Raw genomic sequence first — 21359 nt, 5'->3', positions numbered from 1 at the left:
TGAAAAATTTGGTATATGCTAAAAGTAACATCTCACTTTATCCCTAGTGGGGTAAAATATGGATTGTTAAACAAATGATGTTGACACAATTGGCTAATTAGCTGGGGAGGAAATTAAGTTGGAACTATACCTCACATCAGAAAAAATTCCAAATGGATGAAAAATTTAGAGAAAAACAACAAAAGTGTAGGGAGCAAAAGGAAGTTTTTTGTGTTTGTTGGCTTTTCAATAACCTTGCAACAGAAAAAATCTTTCTAAATATGAAACCCAGGAGCCATAAAAGGAAAGTCTGATAAATTCAAATATTTTAAAATGTACATAGAGAAAAAAATGTAAGCCTCAAAAGTTGTAATTTACATCACAGATGATTTTCCAAATAAAGAGCTCCTAAAATTAATAAGAAAACAGTCAATGACTCAAAAAACGGACAAGACAGGAGCAGTTTGCAGAAAATAAATATAAGTGACTCTTAAACCTATGAAAATACGCTCCACCACACTCCAAGAAAATTGTAAATTAATCCTATACTGCAATTTTATATTTTTACTTCATATAGGCAAAGATCAAAATGTTTGATAACACACTGAATCTTAAAGGTGTGGAGAAAGAATTCTCATATTTTGCTGATCAGAGTATATACTGTTAAAATTTCCATGAAGGCCAATCAAAATTAATATGTCTCCATTGTGCTAGCAATTCCATTTGTGGGAATCTATCTTACATCTATATTGGAATATGTGAGAAATTACAAATGTGTAAGGTGATTCACTGTGACATTTTTGTAATAGTGAAAGATTTGAAACAACTTAAATACTCATCAATAGAAGACTCAATGAATAATTAAATTATGGTCATTCCATATAGCTAGAAAGAAGAAAAAAGAGAAGAGGAAGAAGAGAGAGAGGAAGGAGAAAGAAGATAATCTATTTTTTAATCTTGAAATATAAAATGATAGCCCACTATCAACTACATGAAGGACTGAAAAAGTTTCCCTAAAAAATTCTCAATCATCTAGAATCATGAGCTAAAGATGCATGCTCCCTAGCAGTTAGGTATCATTTCCAAGTATTAATACATTATCCTGTAAATTCCAAATAGAACAGAATTTACTTACAAGTTTAAAGTTATTTCTTAAATCTTGTCTGATCTTTGGAGAAATAGATCTAACTCAGGTAAAGACAGTTCAGAAATTAAATTTCTAGACAGAATCACCTATATTATTTTTAATCCCACTCTTCTTCCTTTTCATATCATATTCTGACAGATTTATGGAGAATAGCTCAAACAAAGGGCAAAAGGCAATATATTTTTAATTATAAAATCTTGCTCCTAAATTAGAAAGAAACAAATCAGACCAAAAAATAAAAAATAAAAAATAAAAAAGGCAGTAACACAGCCTGAGTCCTGCAAACCCCAAAATGCTGTTAACTACTTAAAAAAAAGAAAAAATTCTGCTTTCATTCAAGGAGTTTGTCCATGCTTACACACCCTGGAAATCCCCTCTGCTTCACACCTAACCCAGAACCTGCTCTAAAGTGCCAACACAGTGCCTAACTTCCCTTCGTCCTTGGAAGGAAATGTGTAAAAAATTTAAGCCCCTTCACTGATCAAATCCCTTCACTTTTCTGGGCCTTACATTCCTCAGGAATAAAGTGGGGCTATTAACACATACTTCGAAGGGCTATTTTAAGGACTCAATAAAATTAAATGATTTGACTGTAAAAAGTCTATACTATAAAAGCCCCTGTATGTACTTTAGGTAAATAATAATACCACAAGTTTTACCAATAGTTTGTCAACATTTATAACTCTTTGGGTTTTAACACTGGATACCAGGAAAGTAACTTTTCCTGCTTCCTGTTCCTGACTGAGAAATGGGCTCCAGTCTTCACATGGCAGTAGAGTAGATGAATCCCTGAAAGGACCCATAACCTAACTGCTTCCACATGTATAAAAAAAATATGTCTACATTTCAGTTGTTCCCAGGTATTCTGATTCAGGGGCCAAAAAGACCATTTAGCTTGTCGCCTTCAAAGGGCACTAGACTGAGGTAAGATCCATCCCTTTGTAGTATGCATGTATGCATGGTTCATAAATCATGTTTCTTGGCTGAGGATTGCCTGTAGTGCATCCTTAAGGATTACTCTATGCTTTACAATGTGCATATGTCTTCTGATCTATCCTCAAAACAAACTTGTGAGAAAGCTGAGATGCGGACAGAAAGACCAAATTAATGACAACAAAAAAATACAGAATCTTTATTTCTAATTCCTAGTTTACTAATGACTTCATTGAGTTGGATGAGCTATTTCCTTTCCTTATAAAGCAGAAACAATTTATCAGTCATTTGCAGAAGCCATCAAGTTTTCAATGTCCCCACAGAAATGAAGCAGAATTTACTACCATCTATACTCAATTCTATGGCTAATTTTTTAAACAAAGAAAATAGTTTGGGCTATTTTTGTCCTCTTTTAGCGAAAAAAAAAAAAATTGGAAGCAGAGAAGAGAATGAAAAAGGAAAAATTTAAATTCCTGAAATTTCTAGTGCATAAATTCAACAGTAAATCTGACTAATGTTAAATATGTAGACAGTAAATCTTTGTGCACGGCAGTAGTAACAGAGTAGCCTGTGAAAGTTATCCAAGTGGAAAGCAGAAGGGAAATGGGAAGTGATTTTACTCTGAAAGAAAACCAAAAGGTGAAAGAGTCAAATAGTAAATAGGACAGGCAAGAATACTCAGGTAGAAATCTTGGGGATATCCCAGGAACATTCATCAGCTCAAATGACGTGTCTTGTACATCTCATCAGCGGTTTTCCCTCTGCTGTCTAACTTATACAAATATCTGAGTAACTCAAGAGCAACGTACAACTGGAAGATGAGTCATTCCACCAGTAATCAACGAGATTAAGGGAAATTCTATTTTCCTGTGAACTTTGGCACAGTTTGAATCTGTTTCTTTATTCCTGCTAGGAATCACTACGAATCCAGGTTTGTACACCTTTTCTCCTGCCATTATTAAGTAAATAATAGTAAGCTAAGTGTTACGTAATTTCCCATCCTCAGATAACATACACCAGTCTCATAAAGAGGCAGAATTACCAGTATGGTTAAACAGCAAGTGTTACTGAGTCCAAAGATGTGGGTCTGAATCCTGACTTCATCACTTAACCTGTGTGGTTTCAGCAAGTTACCGAACTTTTCTGAGCCTCAGTTTTCCCATTTGTCAAGGAGAGAAAATACTCATTCCCTCAAAATTATTGTAAAGATTAACTGAAATGGTAGCTATGACATAATAAATGTAAGCACTGGATTATTTAATATATAAATAACTGTATTTATTACACATCTACTGGATGCCAAGCATTGTGGAAAATAGGAAAAAGGGTGTCCTGTCCCTCACAGTTTCTAATCTGGTTGAAATAACAATCGATACTGACATGAAAAACTAAACACTAAAACAAGAACACATAGTATAGGATCAATAGCTAGATGTGTGCCAGGGTTAATAAATGCTACAAGTTCAAAGGAAGAAAAGATAAATGCAGACTACAGAGGTCAAAAAAGGTTGTGTGACAGAAAGGGGACTGAGATAGTCACGAAGGAAAAACAGGATTTAGAGGTAGGAGTATATTTTAGATGAGAGGAAAAAGAAGAGGAAGAAAACACAAAGCAGTCTAGAGCCACTAATTAGCTGGCACTGGCTGAAGCAGGGGTCTGTAGAGGAGAGCGGCAAGCAATGAGGCCTGAAAAGTAGGCTTCGACCAAACTGGAGGAATTACTTTCAGGGCAGGAATGGGAAACTGCTGAAAGTTTTGAGGCAGGGGAGTAATAGGATTACATCAGTGTTTTGAAAAGAATGACCTGGAGTGCAAGATCCACTGCTGATTAGGAGAGGAGCGTCAACAGCAGGACCGTGGTTCTTCTGCGGATTTCTTCTGTTGGAATCTGGACGACTGGAATGATGGAAATGTGTGGGATTTGCCAATCTCCCAAATCAAGTATCCAGAGAATCAGTGAAGAGAAGGTTTGAATTCACACTTACGGTGGTGGGAAATCCAGGAAAGACAACATTAATCGACTCACGATTCCTCATAGATTTGCATTCTCCAGAATATCCAAGTCTTTCTCATAGAATTATTACTAAAAAGACCATACAGGAGGAACAATCCAAAGTTTTAAACAAAGAAGGTAGTGTTAAGTTGCTGCTCACAATAGTTGATACCCCAGGATTTGGAGATGCACTAGATAATAGTAATTGCTGGCAGCTCGTTATCGACTACATTGATAGTAAATCTGTGGACTACCTAAATGCAGAATCACAAGTGAACAGATTTCAGATGCCTGATAACAGGGTGCCGGGTTTATACTTCACTGCTCCTTCAGGACATGGAATTAAACCAGATAATAACTTTAAAACAGATAATGAAAGAAATCTAAGAACTTAAAATATATAAATTTCCAGAAACAGATGAAGAAGACAACAAGCTTGTTAAAAAGATGAAGGACCATTTACCTCTTGCTCAGGTAAGTAGTAATACTGTATCATTGAACTTAATGGCAAAAGGGTTAGGGGAAGGCAGTATCCTTGGGGTGCTGCTAAAGTTGAAAATGGTGAACATTGTTTTTACAATTCTAAGAAATATGTTGATAACACATATGCATGATTTGAAAGATGTTACTAAATGCCCACTATGAAAGGAGAAAACTGGCAGTTGTGACTTATAATGGAGTTGATAACAAATAAAGGCTTACTGAGAGCCTTCTGGCACGAATGGAAGAAGAAAGAAGGGAGCATGTAGCTAAAATGAAGAAGATGGAGCTGGAAATGGAGCAGGTGTTTGAAATGAAGGTCAAAAGTTCAAAAACTGAAGGACTCTGAAGTTGAGATCCAATGGCAGTGCCATGAGCAAATGAAAAAGAAGCATAACACAAAGAATTAGAGAAGAAACATCATCAGTTTGAGGATGAGGAAGCAAACTGGGAAGCTCAACAACATATTTCAGAACAAAACTCTTTGAGAACCTTCAAAAAGAAAAAGAATAAAGAGATCTTTTAAACTACTGGCCAATAGTTACGTATTATTAATAGTTACGAATATCCCAACTTGGACATCAGTGTTTGTTGGATCCATCTGACCAATTTGCACCAGTTTTATCCATAGTGATAGATTTAACAGCACGACAAAAATTATTTTGTTGTTGTTCTTAATGGAGATTAAGATGCCTTGAATTGTTTAGGGTGTTGTGTACTTATTAATAGAAAGTAACAGGCCAGGCACCGTGGCTCACACCTGTAATCTCAGCACTTTGAGAGGCCAAGGTGGGCAGATCACTTGAGGTCAGGAGTTTGAGACCAGCCTGGCCAACATGCTGAAACCCTGTCTCTACTAAAAATACAAAAATTAGCTAGGTGTGGCAGCGGGCGCCTGGGTTTTAAATACGAGTTTAGCTTCACTGATGGCATAGTTTACAGAAACAATGAATACTGTGGTTTGGATCTATCATCCAGCTCTGCTAATCTGGTACTTAATAATCAGTTCTTGTTTACTAATAGTCATCTGACGTTTCTCTGATTCCAAGTGGAGAAGCCTTGTACCATCAACACAATGGTGAATGACTTAGGAAGAAACCACATCCAGAAATATCCAAAGGTCTGGCCCATGTTTAGGATAGGCTCCTAAGTATATTTTTAAAAAAATGAATGTCCGGGTACGGTGGCTCACGCCTGTAATCCCAGCACTTTGAGAGGCCGAGGTGGGAGGATCATGAGGTCAGGAGATTGAGACCACCCTGGCTAACATGGTGAAACCCCGTCTCTACTAAAAATACAAAAAATTAGCTGGGCGTGGTGGCAGGCGCCTGTAGTCCCAGCTACTTGGGAGGCTGAGGCAGGAGAATGGCATGAACCCAGGAGGCGGAGCTTGCAGTGAGCCAAGATGGCACCACTGCACTCCAGCCTGGGCAACAGAACAAGATTCCGTCTCAAAAAAAAAAAAAGAAAAGAAAAAAGAAAAAAACGAACTACCGTTATTAGGGCAAGAAATATTGACAGTGACTACAAAAAAAGGTATTAATTTATGATAAGAACTTTCACCTAAGTCTAATGACTCCTGAGCATCTACTCTGCAAATAATTTCTTTTCACTTCCCACTGACATTGTATCTGGCGACATTGTGCCTTATCATATTTTCTTGAAAAACATTCTCTGCCTATTTTTCTCATTCTAGAGAATTTTACAGGTTAAATAATAAAGATAAGCATTTATACTGCATGAATCTGCAAAGGAACTACAGTATTTTTATTGATATGACAGAATGCACTTTTGCCATTAGTGGTTTTTCAGTCAGCTTGCAAAGAATCACACTGTTAAAGCAGTGATCAGCCTAGAGAGAAGCCTGCTTTTGAGACAACCTGAGTTATCTGCTAATTCAAAACATCTGAACAAAAATACTCCTGGCACAAATGCAGTGAACTCATTACAAAAACAAAAACAAAAATAAAACACCTATGTTTAAATTAGCCCTGTATGTAGCTCAATCCATATGCATTCCACCCTTCCAATTATAAGTCTCTAAAAGAAAAGCCAGCACTCCTAAATGCAGGAAATCACATTTTACTTCTCTGCAGCTGCTTCATAGTCAAGGAAAATGCAAAAGCAAAGAGGAAGTGTGCCAGAGATCTTATTAACAAAGAGTGGAAATCCCCACACTCCACATCTCCCAATTAGCACTGTTGGGGACATAGGCTCTCTGGTTCAAATTTCCCTTTGTGGAATGCCTAATCATACCAGAATTAATCTGCAGTTGCCACCTATGATAAAAGCAGGGGTTGTGCACACTGGAGCATTCCACATTGCCTCTTCAGCTATAGCTTTTACCACACAATGGATTAACTTGTATAGGATTTTTCAAACTCCTCCCCTAACCCAGAAAAAAAATGTTAATAACCTCTTTGCAAAGCAAAAACAATGCAGTACAGTAGGAAACCTTTATAGAATTGACTCTGAATCTAAATTAGTTGTTCTACTCTATTAAGAAATTTTATCTTGTGCATTTCAAAAATGGAAAAAGAAACGTGCAAATGACATGACAATTTTCAGCATTTAAAAAGTATCATTTGCTTTAAGAAGGGGACTTTCATTCTCTATAGTGGTATTTCTGAACTGTTATATCCTTTCTAAAGAATATATACTATTTATATTATAATGAATATATAATTGTTTACTTGAGGAAATCTTTACTATAGGAAGATTAGGAAGATGTTGCTTCTGCATGAAAATCACTAAGAAAGCACTGTTTTATAATCTCCCTTTTCATAACTTCTATCCTGAAAGCATATGTGTATTTGTCAGCTTTTTTTTTTTTTTAAATAGACACCAGGTCTCTCTGTGTTGCCCAGGCTTGTCTTAAACTCCTGGGCTCAAGCGATCCTCCTACCTCAGCCTCCCAAAGTGCTGGGATTATAGTTGTGAGCCACCACAGCTGGCCCTTTGTTAGCTTATAAAAAAAGATTTTCAAGATGAAAATCTTAAACATACATAAAAGTCGACAGAATAGTATAATAAATCCCCATGAATCCATAAACTAGCTTTATCATCTCATGACCAATTTTGTTTCATATATAACTCCATCTATTCTATCCCCTATTTCCCAGTTATTTCTGAAGCATATCTCAGACATCACATCATTTAATCCATAAATATTTCAGTGTTTAGCTCTGAATCTAAAGAGTTTGGGTCAGGCATGGTGGCTCACGCCTGTAATCCCAGCACTTTTGGAGGTCAAAACGGGAAATCACTTGAGCCCAGGAGTTCGAGACCAGCCTGGGCAACATGGTGAAACCCCCTCTCTACAAAAAGTACAAAACTTAGCCGTTGTGGTGGCAGGCACCCGTAGTCCTAGCTACACAGGAGGCTGAGGTGGGATGATCACCTGAGCCCGGGGGGTTGAGGCTGTGGTGAGCTGTGATTGTGCCACTGCGTTCCAGCCTGGGTGACAGATTGAGACCCTGCCTCAAAAAAAAAAAGAGTTTTAACTCACTAGCATTATTAACCCTAAATAAAAATCAACAAAAATTTCTTAATAACTCCAATAACTGGTGTTCAGATTCCTCTGATTGTTCAAATCAGGAACTAAGGGCCCAATATGATCCATACACTGCAACTGGTTGCTGTATCTCAAATTGCTTTTATCTACAGGTCATTGCTCCATCTTTTTTTTTTTTTTTTGGCAATTGATTTATTAGAAGAAACTGGGTTCTCTTGTAGTTTCCCACAGATGGTATTTGGTAATTGTACCCTTGAGGTATAATTTAATATATTCCTCTGCCCCCTGTATTTCCAGTAAATTAGTAGTGAGCTCTAGATGCTTGATCAGATTCAGGTTTGATATTTTCATGTACCAAATCCTTAACTTTCCTATTTCCTATTTCTTAAAATGTTGAAGAACCATGAGCCAAATTTCAACCTATAGCTAAAAAGTAGTGCTGGTTAATAAGGAGGTGTCACGTGCTCTGCTCAAGACATAACAACTTGGAATTTCTCCCTTTAGATATTAAGGAAAGGAGAGAGGTAGACTAAAGAGCTTCACATCATCAAAACCTCAACAACGATTTGATGCTGCCTTTCTTCCCTCCCAAACTGACACTGTGCTACATACAGACTCTGCACTTTTAATTCACCTAAATCACAACTTCCTGTTCTACTCTGCACTGTCTTTGGGGCTCCACTCTCATCTCTGCTCCCACTAGGAAAAGCTGACCTTATCTAACTTTTCTTAACACATAAGTATGTGTTATGTGTTAGTCAGAAAGCCTTAACATTGCAGAGCTGGAGTGGGCTTTGGAGATCATCTGGTCTAACTGTCTCTGTTTAAAGACCAGGAAAAAGAACAAAAGTGCTGAAGTAACTTTTCCAAGGTTATTATAAAGATATATGTTAAGTTAGTTAATATTTATAAAGTACTCATAACAGTGACTAGACTTATAATAACCCTTATATAAATATTTGCTTTTTAAAAAGCAAGTTAAAATTAGTTAAGAAACAAAATTAGTACTTGAGTGAGGACCTCTTAAACTTCTCTAAGAATACAAATAATACTCCCTTCTACTTTGCAGTTTGGGGGAATAATGCACTCTACATATACCAAAATGTTCCAGATAACTGAGGCATGCTCCTTTAAACACCCAATTTTATTTCGTTTTAATCTTTTAAAGTCAAGATAATCCAAGATGGAAACTGTTGTCAGAAATATAGTATACAGTTTCCTTCATCAAATGAAGAACACTGAACAGTATCTTATTAAATTTCTCAGTGACCGTTTCATTATGAACACAGGGAAGCTTAAGGAATAGAACTCATATTTGGGAATCAGACAGATGCGCATTCCAATCTTAATTCTGTTACTTACAAACCTTGCTTGGCAAGTCACTTAACCTCTCTGAGGTTTAGCAAAAAAGGGGAGGCTGCCTTCCTTGTAGGATTGTCACAAATATTAGAGATAACTGATACAAAGATCCTAGCACAAACATCTTAGCCTGACACTAAGAATTCAGTAAATGGTAACTATTATTCATTTATTCAACAAATTGAGCATCTTTATGTAAAGCACTATTCTGAGTTATGAGGATACAGCAGTGTTTTAAACAGGCAAAAATCCCTACCCTTGTGGTGCTTTCACTCTATACAGAGAAAAGATACACAGTAAAAGCTCTGTGTGTGTGTGTGTGTGTGTGTGTAGCATGTCAGATAAGTGCTATGGAGAAAAATAAAGCAGAGATGCAAAGTAGGGAGTTCTGGCAGATTAGAGCAGGGATATGAAGGAAAGAGGGGAAACAAGGATGGATTCTGACCTTTTTGACCTGAATAGCTAGAAGAAAAAAGTTGTATTTACTGAGATAGGGAAGACTATACATGTGTATAAAGATCGGGAGTTTGGTTCCGTGGAGATCAGAGGCCTTATTCTCAACATCTCAGTTGCTGCTCTTTCACACTGGCAGTTTTCTCTTCCTTCAGAAGTAAGCTGTCAGTCTTCGGCACCAGTATTACTGTTTCTAACCTAGTATCTTATTTACATTATTCTATTCTCTAAGAAGACCAAATGAAAAAGCAATAAAATTGATACATTTAGGCTATAGAAAAACTATAAAACTATAAAATTATAGCTATAGAAAAACTAAATCAAAAATTTGAGGCAGAATTTTTTAAGAAAAATAACACTAAAAGTGTATCACTCTGGGAAGTATCTCACTTCCAAATACTGTTTCTAAAAATTCACTTAGAAGATGGTTATAAAGAACTCACAAAACTTTTCCCATAAATAAAAATTAATTTAAAAATGGCTTGGTTTCCAAGCCAAATGATGCGACGGGTTATAGTATAACAGTAATAATGCCAACCTGAATCTGAGAGAGGAAAGATCACAGGCTGTAAGAAAGACAAGACTCTCTTGCCCTTAGCACAAGAAAAGTCAAGTATCTCCTTTGCACACTCCCACCTTGTTTAAACCTCCTAAAGGTGACTTTATCCCTCTGTCTCTAGTACACTACTCCACACAAAACTTTCCACTTGAGCACTCCCCTCAGATCAGCCCCTCAAAACGTTCTCTATGAAAAATCACCAACCCAACTCTAAAACAGCAGCAGCCAAACACCCATACCCACACATAATTCTCATTTCCTTGTAAAGCCAAACTCAGCTAGGCTTTAGGAGGAAAGTACACTGCTTCAAGCTAAATCTCATAAAAAAGCCTGCATCCCAGCTGGTAGGATTTCAGTCAAGTGTTACATAAAAGAAAAAGAATGGGCCGGGCGTGGTGGCTCACGCTTGTAATCCCAGCACTTTGGGAGGCCAAGGCGGGCGGATCATGAGGTCAGGAGATCGAGACCACGGTGAAACCCCGTCTCTACTAAAAATACAAAAAATTAGCCGGGCGTGGTGATGGGCACCTGTAGTCCCAGCTACTCAGAGAGGCTGAGGCAGGAGAATGGCGTGAACCCGGGAGGCGGAGCTTGCAGTGAGCCGAGATTGCGCCATTGCACTCCAGCCTGGGTGACAGAGTGAGACTCCGTCTCAAAAAAGAAAAAAATAAAAAATAAAAAATAAAAAAATTAATGTTGTGTGACTTCTGATTGCTCCACCGACAGCCATTTCCCCATCTTTATCCCTCTGTTCAGGCCTCCCTATTACCTGAGACACAACAATATTGAAATTAGGCCAATTAATAATTCTACAATGACCTCTAGGTGTTCAAGTGAAAGGAAGAGTCTCAGGTCTTACACTTTAAACCAAAAGCTAGAAATCATTGAGCTTAATGAGGAAGGCATGTCAAAAGCTAAGACAGGGCTGGGCATGGTGGCCCACGCCTGTAATCCCAACATTTTGGGAGGCCGAGGCAGGCGGATCACTTGACGCCAGAAGTTCTAGACCAGCCTGGGAAACATGGCAACACCCCATCTCTACTAAAAATTAGCCAGTGTGGTGACACATGCCTGTAATCCCCAGCTGAGGCATGAGGCTGAGGCATGAGGATTGCTCAACTGAACCTGGGAGGCAGAGGTTGCAGTGAACCGAGATTGTGCCGCTGCACTCCAGCCTGGGTGACAGAGCGAGACTCTGTCTCCCCGCCTAAAAAAAAAAAAAAAAAAAAAAGCTAAGATAGGCCAAAAGCTAGGTTCTCGAAAGAAATCAGAAGTGCTACTTCAGTGAACAAATAAATGATAAGAAAGCAAAATAGCCTTATTGCTGATATGAAGGAAGTTTTGGTGGTCTGGATAAAACATCAAACCAGCCACAACATTCTCTTAAGCCAAAGCCTAATCCAGAGCAAGACCTGAATGCTTCAATTCCACGAAGGCTGAGAGAGGTGACGAAGCTGTAGAAGAAAAGTTGGAGGCTAGCAGAATTTGGCTCAAGAGGTTTAAGAAAATAAGCAATCTCTATAACATAAAAACGCAAAGTGCCAGTCATGATGGCTCACACCTGTAATCACAGTACTTTGGGAGGCTGAAGCAAGAGGATCACTTGAGGTCAGGCGTTTAACACCAGCCTGGGCAACATAGCAAGATCCTATCTCTACAAAAAATTTAAAAATGATCCACGTATGGTGGTATGCCTGTAGTCCTAGCTACTTGGGAGGCTTAGATGGGAGGATTGCTTGAGCACAGGAGTTCGAGGCCCCAGTGGACTACAATCATAGCACCACACTCCAGCCTGGATGACAGAATGAGACACTGTATTAAAAAAAAAATTAAAAAGTGCAACATGTAGGCTGCTGGGAGGTTATGGGTACAGACTGGTGGAACCAACAACAACAACAACAACAAAAAAGTGCAAGGTGAAGCAGCAAGTACTGATGTAGAAGTTGCAGCAAGTTATCCAGATGATCTAAGATCACTGATGAAGGTGGCTACACTAAACAACAGATTTTCCGTGGAGACAAAACAGCCTTCTATTGGAGGAAGATGCTATCTAGAACTTTCATAGCTAGAGAGAAGTCAATGCCTGACTTCAAAACTTCAAGGGACAGGCTGACTCTCTTGTTATGGGCTAATACAGCTAGTGACTTTAAATTGAAGTCAATGCCCGTTAACCATTCCAAAAATCTTAGAGTCCTTAACAATTATGCTAAATCTCCTCTGCCTATGCTCTGTCAACGGAACAAAGCCTAGCTAACAGCACATCTGTTTACAGCATGGTTTACTGAATATTTCAAGCCCACTGTGGAGACCTACTGCTCCAAAAAAAAGACTTCAAAATATTATTGCTCAGTGACAACGCACTTAGTCACCCAAAAGCTCTTACGGAGATGTATAAGGAGATGAAAGTTGTTTTCATGTCTACCAACACAACATCCATTCTAAAGCCCATGGATAAAAGAGTAAATTCGACTTTCTAGTCTTATTATTTGAAAAATATGTTTTGTAAGGCTATAGCTGTCACAGGCAGTGATTGCTCTGAAGGATTTGGGCAGTCAACAGGAAACTTTCTGGAAAGGATTCACCATTCTACATGCCACTAAGAACATTTGTGATTTATGGAAAGAGGTCGAAATATCAACAGTAACAGGTTTGGAAGAAGTTGACACTAACCCTCATGGATGACTTGGAGGGATTCAAAATTTCAGTGGAAGAAGAAACTGCAGATATGGTGGAAATAGCAAGAGAACTAGAATTAGAAGTGGAGCCTGAAGATGTGACTGAATTGCTTCAATCACAAAATAAAACTTGGATTAGGAATTTCTTCTTACGGACGAGCAAAGAAAGTGGTTTCTTGAAATAAAACTCACTCCTAGTAGACACGTTGTAAATATTGTTAAAATGATAACAAAGAATTTAGAATATTACGTAAACTTAGTTGACAAAGCAGCAGCAGGATTTGAGAGGATTGACTCCAATTTTGAAAAAAGTTCTAATGTGGTAAAATGCTTTCAAAAAGCACTGCATGCTGCAGAAAAATCTTTTGTGATAAGAAGAGTCAATTTATGTGGCAAACTTCATTATTGTCTTATTTTAAGAAATTGCCACACAGTGGCTCATGCCTGTAATACCAGCACTTTGGGAGGCTGAGGCGGGTGGATTGTTTGAGCCCAAGAGTTCAAGACCAGCCTGGGCAACATGGCAAAACCCCATCTCGACAAAAAATTAGAAAAAATTAGCTAGACATGGTGGTGTGAGCTTGTAGTTGCAGCTACTCAGGAGGCTGAGGTGGGAGGATCATGTGAGCCTGAGAAGTGGAGGCTACAGTAAGCCATGATCTTGCCAGTGCACTCCAGACTGGGAGACAGAGTGAGACCCTGTCTCAAAAAAGTAAAGAAATTGTCATAGCTATCCCAGCCTTCAACAAACACCACCACTTTGATCAGTCAGCAGCCATCAACATCAAGACAAGACTCGCCATCAGCAAAAAGATTACAAATTGCTGAAGGCTCAGATGACCACCAGCATATTTTTTAGCAATAAAGTATTTTTAAATTAAGGTATCTATATACTTTTTTTTAGACATAATGCTATTGTACACTTAATAGTCTACAGCATAGTGGAAAGATAAGTTTTGTTGTTGTTTAGAGGCAGAGTCTCACTCTGTTGCCCAGGCTGGAGTTCAGTGGCACAATCATAACTCATTGTAACCTTGAACTCCTGGGCTTGAGTGATCCTACAAACTCATCCTTCCAAAGTAGCTAAGACTACAGGGACACACCACCAAGGCCAGCTAATTAAAAAAATTTTTTTTTGGTAGAGATGGGGTCTCACTATGTTCCCTGGGCTGGTGTTGAACTCCTGGCCTCAAGCAATGTTCCTGCCTGGGGCCCAAAGCACTAGGATTACAGGTGTGAGCCACCATATCCAGCCATGGAAAGATAACTTTTATACGACCTGAGTAACCAAAAAATTTGTGTGACTCACTTTATTGCAATATTTACAATAAAGCTTAGAACCAAACTTGCAATGTCTTCAAGGTATGCCTGTACTTTAAAATACATGGTTTAAAACTATATTTTGCAGATAATTAAATTTCTTTCTCAGATTTTTAAAAAATCACTAAGCCCACAAAGTTTTCCATTTACCACACATTTATTTAAATCTGGGGAAAAAAACCCACAGTTCATTTTAGAGATGACAAGATCTTCAAACCCAGAGAAAAGAGAAGGTGCTGGAGACTGTGATAAAGAGCTCAGTTCACATCTTTCAGTTTGTAACCAAATAAAGAAAAAAAAAATCCCTAAAGACCTAAATTAGATAAGTTCTTATACTGACATTTCATTTGGGTCATATGTCCTGTCCTGAATTTGTATTTAGAGAAACACCAGAAGGTCCCCCTCTTTGTCAATTAACTGAAGAGATACTATCAAGCAGGACCAATGGTTTGCTTTAAACTTAACCCTAAAAACTCAGTTAAATGTACCACCGGCAATTTGCCTGCCTTTTTTTCTTTTCCAGAAAGGAGAATCCTAACTCATTAAAGCTTTATTTAAAAACTTCTAAATCACAGAATTATGAGGACTATGATTATGATTAAAGTTTCATTAAAAGTTCAAAATGGGACCAAGTGCGGCAGCTCACACCTGTAATCCCAGCACTGTGGGATGCCGAGGCAGGCGGATCACCTAAGGTCAGGAGTTTGAGACCAGCCTGGCCAACATGGTGAAACCACTTCTTTACTAAAAATATAAAAAAATTAGCCGGGTGTGGTGGCAGGTGCCCGTAATCCCAGTTATTTGGGAGGCTGAGGCAGGAGAATCGCTTGAACCCGGGAGGGGGAGGTTGCAGTGAGCCGAGACAGCGCCATTGCACTCTAGCCTGGGCAACAAGAGCACAACTTCGTCTCAATAAATAAATAAATTAATTAATTAATTAATTAAAGTTCAAAATGAATGGATCATGGTAGGCTGTCCCTCCCTCCGTCCCTCCGTCCCTCCCTCCCTCCCTCCCTCCCTTCTTTCCTTCCTTCCTTCCTCCCTTCCTCCCTCCCTCCCTTCCTTCCTTCCTTCCTTTGCCTCCCGGGTCCAAGCAATTCTCCTGTCTCAGCCTCCTGAGTAGCTGGGATTACAGACGCGCGCCACCATGCCCAGCTAATTTTTCTATTTTTAGTACAGATGCGGTTTCACCATGTTGGCCAGGATGGTCTTGAGCTCTTGACCTCATGATCTGCCTGCCTCGGCCTCCCAAAGTGCTGAGATTACAGGCGTTGAGCCACTGCGCCCGGCCTTTTATCTTTCTTTATAGCTATTTTAACCAAAAAAAAAATTTTCCCCTTTTCACAGGTGTTGATGAAATTTTTTATAATTAATAAACATTATAATCAGAATAAAACCCACTTCCATTTTGAAAAGTAAAAGAAAATGATTAAGAAGTCTCAATAAGAACTAAAAAAGCACCAGGTGCAGTGGCTCACGCCTGTAATCCCAGCCCTTTGGGAGGCCAAGGTTGGAGGATTACTTGAGCCCAGGAGTTCACGACAAGCCCAGGAAACAAAGTGAGACCCCCATCTCTATAAAAAATTAAAAAATTAGCTGGTCGGCCGGGCGCTGTGGCTCACGCCTGTAATCCCAGCACTTTGGGAGGCCGAGACGGGGGGAGGCCGAGACGGGCGGATCACGAGGTCAGGAGATCGAGACCATCCTGGCTAACACGGTGAAATCCCGTCTCTACTAAAAATACAAAAAATTAGCCGGGCGCGGCGGCAGGCGCCTGTAGTCCCAGCTACTCGGGAGGCTGAGGCAGGAGAATGGCGTGAACCCGGGAGGCGGAGCTTGCAGTGAGCCAAGATTGCGCCACTGCACTCCAGCCTGGGGGAAAGAGCGAGACTCCGTCTCAAAAAAAAAAAAAAAAAAAAAAAAATTAGCTGGTCATGGTGGTGTGTGCCTGTAGTCTTAGCTACTCAAGAGGCTAAGGTGAGAGGATCACTTGAGCCTGGGAGGTTGAGGCTGCAATGAGCTATGATCACGCCACTGCACTCTAGTTTGGGTGACAAGGGTCTCTTAAAACAAACAAACAAAAGAACTACAAAAGAACATAAGAAACTAATAGAAAATATACTGAGTACTGAGACTGTTGTCTTTGTTTTAGCTTCCTTTGCTAATATGCTTGTGTAATAAGATAGACGGAAATAAACTTTACTTGAACTTTTACAATAGAAAGAAAAAGAAAATCATATCTAAACCAGAGTATTTTCTAAAATTGTGGTTCAAGAACTGCTGGGTATCCCCAAGACCCTCTCAGGGGATCTGCAAAGTTAAAACTATTTTCATAATGCTAAGACGTTATATGCCTTTTTCACTCTCATTTGCTCACAAGTGTACAGTGGAGTTTGGGCATAGTATCAAAGAACAATTATGATTATCTCCAAGAGCCAACAAAATCCTCTTTGCTTTCCAACTACCTATTTCCATGAGCTTCCATTTCCTTCATATGCTTCAACCAAAACACCATACCACAACAGACTGAACATAGAAATAGATATAAAAATCCAGGTGTGAACCTTTTCACCAAAATGATGATGCTGAAAGCAAAGAAGGAAATCCCTGCTCCTCCCAAAGCCAAATCCAAATCCAAAGCTAAGGCTTTGAAGGCCAAGAAGGCAGTGTTGAAAGGCATCCAGTCACACACACACACAAATATCTGCAGGTCACCTATGTTCCAGTAGCCCAACACACTTTGGCTTTGAAGGTAGCCCAAACATCCTCAGTAGAGAACCTGCAGGACAAACAAGCTGGACCATTATGCAATCAAGTTCCCCTTGACCACTGAGCTGACCATGAAGAAGACAATACCACATCTGTGTTCACTGTGGTTATCAAAGCCAACAAGCACCAGATCAAACAGGCTATATAAAGAAGGTCTGTGACACTGACATGGCCATGATCAACACCCTAATCAGGACTGATGGAGAGAAGGCAACCTATGTTTGACTGGCTCCTAACGATGATGTTTTGGATGTTGCCAATAAAACTGGGATAACCTAAACTGAGTCCGAATGGCTAATTCTAAATATAAGGGTTTTTTTTTTTTGCCATTTATTTAAAAAACTACCTGTCTTTGGCCGGGCGCGGTGGCTCACGCCTGTAATCCCAGTACTTTGGGAGGCTGAGGTGGGCGGATCACCTGAGGTTGGGAGTTTGAGACCAGCCTGACCAACATGGAGAAACCCCATCTCTACTAAAAATACAAAATTAGCCGGGCTTCGCGGCGCACGCCTATAATGCTAGCTACTTGGGAAGGCTGAGGCAGGAGAATCGCTTGAACCTGGGAGGCGGAGGTTGCGGTGAGCTGAGATCGCGCCATTGCACTCCAGCCGAGGCAACAAGAGCAAAACTCTGTCTCAAAAACAAACAAACAAACAAAAACTATCTATCTTTTATTAAGCCGTATTATTTAAAAGACCTGCAAAAATGTAATACAATGTACTCTTCTCACTAATATTGGTTTTATTCTGGACAATAGAATTATTTTCTATAATGCTACTTATGTTTTATAATAGATTTTATATTATTTTCAATAAATTAATATATATCTGGCTGGGCACAGTGGCTCACGCCTATAATCTCAGCACTTTGGAAGGCCAAGGCGGGTGGATCACTTGAGGTCAGGAGTTCGAGACCATCCTGGCCAACATGGTGAAACTCCGTCTCTACTAAAAATACAAAAATTAGCTGGCTGTGGTGGCATATGCCTGTAATCCCAACTACTCGGGGGAGGCTGAGGCAGCAGAATCGCTTGAACCTGGGAGACAGAGGTTGCAGTGAGCAGAGATCGCGCCACTGCACTCCAGCCTGAGCAACAGAGCGAGACCATCTCGCTTAAAACAAAACAAAAAACAAAAGCTCTCTAGAATGTTCAATAATTTTTAAATATGTAAAAGGGTCCCGAGACCAAAAGGTTAAGAACTGCAATTCTAAAGTATTTCTTAAAGTACACGAAAAATACAGCTTTACAAAGAAGTACTTTTTACAAGAGAAACAAAGAAAGCTGTTTAAGAGAAAATTTAGGCCAAGCATGATGGCTTATGCCTGTAATCCCAGCACTTTGAGAAGCCAGGACAAGAGGATCACTTGAGCTCAGGAGATCAAGACCAGCCTGGACAACATTGTGAGATCCCATCTTTACAATTTTTTTTTTTTTGAGACAAGAGTCTCACTCTGTCACCCAGGCTGCTGGAATGCAGTGGCGTGATCTCAGCTCACTGCAACCTCAGCTTCCCGGGTTCAAGCAATTCTCCTGCCTCAGCCTCCCGAGTAGCTGGGACTACAGGCATGCGCCACTATGCCCATCTAATTTTTTGTATTTTTATTAGACACGGGGTTTTGCCATGTTGTCCAGGTTGGTCTCAAACTTCTGAGATCAGGCAATCCACCCACCTCAGCCTCCCAAAGTGCTAGGATTATAGGTGTGAGTCACCAAGCCCAATCCCATCTCTACCCTATTTAAATTTTTTTTTTAATTTAAAAATTAGCAGAGCAGGGTGGCATGCACCTGTAAGTCCTAGCTACTTGGGAAGCTGAGGTGAGAGGATTGCTCCAGCCCAGGAGTTCAATGCTGCAGTGAGCTATGATCACACCATTGCACCCCAGCTAGGGCAAAAGAGCAAGGCCTCATTTCTTGAAAAAAAAAAAAAAAGCAATGAATTTATAATTTACAGGATAAGCTTCCAGGTGTGGTGGCTCACACAATCCCAGCACTTTGGGAGGCTGAGGTGGGAGGAATGCTTGAGCCCAGGAGTTCGAGACCAGCCTTGGCAACATAGTGAGACTCCACCTCTACATAAGATAATAAATTAAGGCTGGGCGATGTGGCTCACGTCTGTAATTCCAGCACTTTAGGAGGCTGAGGCAGGTGGATCACCTGAGGTCAGGAGTTCAAGACCAGCCTGGCCAACATGGTGAAACCCTGTCTCCACTAAAAATACAAAAATTAGCTGGGCGTGGTTGTGGGCACCTGTAACCCCAGCTACTCAGGAGGCTGAGGCAGGAGAAAAGTTTGAACCCAGGAGGCAGAAGTTGCAGTGAGCCGAAATCGTGCCATTGCACTCCAGCCTGGGCAACAACAGCAACACTCCGTCTTAAAAAAAAAAAAAAATTGCCCAGGTGTTGTGGCACATGCCTGTAGTCCCAGCTACTCAGGAGGCTGAGGTGGGAGGATCACTTGAGCCCAGGAGGTCTCAGCTGCAGTGAGCCGTGATTGTGACACTGCACTCCAGCTTAGGCGACAGAGCAAGACCCTGTCAAAAAACAAAAGTGGTCATGAGTTAATAATCATGGAGGATGAGAGTCTATTAGTCTCTTTTTTATTATGTTTGAAATTTTCTCTAATGAAAATATTAAAGAATTGAATTCTTATCTTTGCAGTTGAATATAAAAAATCTGACTAATTTAATGTTATTATCAAGAACCATGGCTGGGCATAGTAGCTCACACCTGAAATCTCAGCACTTTGGGAGGCCAAGGTGGGAGGACCACTAGAAGCCAGGAGTTCAAGACCAGCCTAGGTAACATAGTGAGACCCCCCCATCTCTACAAAAAAAATTAAAATAAAAAAATTAGCCAGATGTGATGGTACACACCTGAATCCTAGCTACCCAGGAGGATGAGGCAGGAGGATTACTTTAGCCCAGGAGTTCAAGGCTACAATGAGTTATGATCATGCCACTGTATTCCAGCCTGGGTGAATAGTAAGAACTTGTCTCAAAAAACAAAACAAAACAAACAAACAAAAAAAGAAAAAAAGAAGGAAGGAAAATAAGAAAAAAACCTAATTAACATTAAAGTAACACTATACGCATAGCTCCAAATTCACTTTTTGACCTTCACTGATGCCCAATTAGTTTCAGTAGTTAAATCAGTAGATGCAAATTATTTGGAATTCTGCTTTGTTCACTTAAAATTCACATATACCACTCTTTTCTCTACCTACTATCACTAATCTGACTTACACAGAAATGACAGATATCTTTCAGTTTAATATTTAAAAAAGTTCAACAAATCCTTTAACCTGATTGACTTGGTCATACCTAGAATAATTTTTATATGTTACATTATTGCCATCTGCTGGCTATGTTGTCTAATTACAGTAAACAAATGTTTAAAACAGAAAAGCTAAAAAATTACCTTATATAATAACTGAGATTTTTCTCCCAAAACTATTCAACAGAAAAGAAGCTGCCATACATTAAGGTTCCTCAAAATCTCACATTAGAAGCAATTGTTCTTGATTCTGGCTGCACTTTAAAGTCACCTGGAAGCTTTTGAAAATCCTAATACCTGGACCCCACCAAGCCAAAGCAATTAAATCAGAATCTTCATGTTATGAAATGAAAGTCAACTACAGACTGAGAGAAAATATTTGTAAAATATATTGGACTTAGGACTTGTATCTAGAATATAGAAACAGTTCTTACAACTCAATAATAAAACAATCCAATTTTTAAAATAGGCAAAAAATCTGAGCAAATATTACACCAAAGACATATGGATGGCAATTAAGCACATAAAAAGATGCTCAACAACATTAGTCATCAGGAAAATCTAAATTAAAATCACAATGAGATACCACTTCACACCTATTAGAACAGTAAAGAGACTAACCTTAACCATACTAAGCATTCGCCAGGATATGGGGCTACTATAGCCCTCATACTCTGCTGGTGGAAATGTAAAATGGTACAACCACTCTGGAAAACAGTTGGGCAGTTTCTGAAAAAGCGACATACACACACATATCTACCATAAGACCAAAGCATTCCAGTCCTAAGAATGTTACCCAAGAGAAAAAAAAGCTGTAGTAGGTTGAATAGTGTAACCTCAAAATTTATGTCTAGCAGGAAACACAGAATGTGAATGTAGAAAGAGGGTCTATGTAAATGAAATAA

At 39.4% G+C, this 21359-nt stretch overlaps 1 protein-coding gene and 1 pseudogene across 3 annotated transcripts in view; one reads left to right on the top strand and one right to left on the bottom strand.

Moving 5' to 3' along the window:
• The window catches only part of PRORP (protein only RNase P catalytic subunit), a 152242-nt gene that overhangs the window by 121855 nt on the left and 9028 nt on the right, over positions 1-21359 (bottom strand). The gene's annotated exons all lie outside the window — the stretch shown is intronic.
• On the top strand, positions 3859-5058 carry LOC116484617 (septin-7-like; annotated as a pseudogene).

The sequence above is a fragment of the Hylobates moloch genome, unplaced genomic scaffold (genome assembly GCF_009828535.3).
Source record: "Hylobates moloch isolate HMO894 unplaced genomic scaffold, HMol_V3 SCAFFOLD_16, whole genome shotgun sequence".
Lineage (NCBI taxonomy): Eukaryota > Metazoa > Chordata > Mammalia > Primates > Hylobatidae > Hylobates > Hylobates moloch.
Note: the sequence above shows the minus strand (reverse complement) of the source record. Positions and strands in the feature narration are given on the sequence as shown.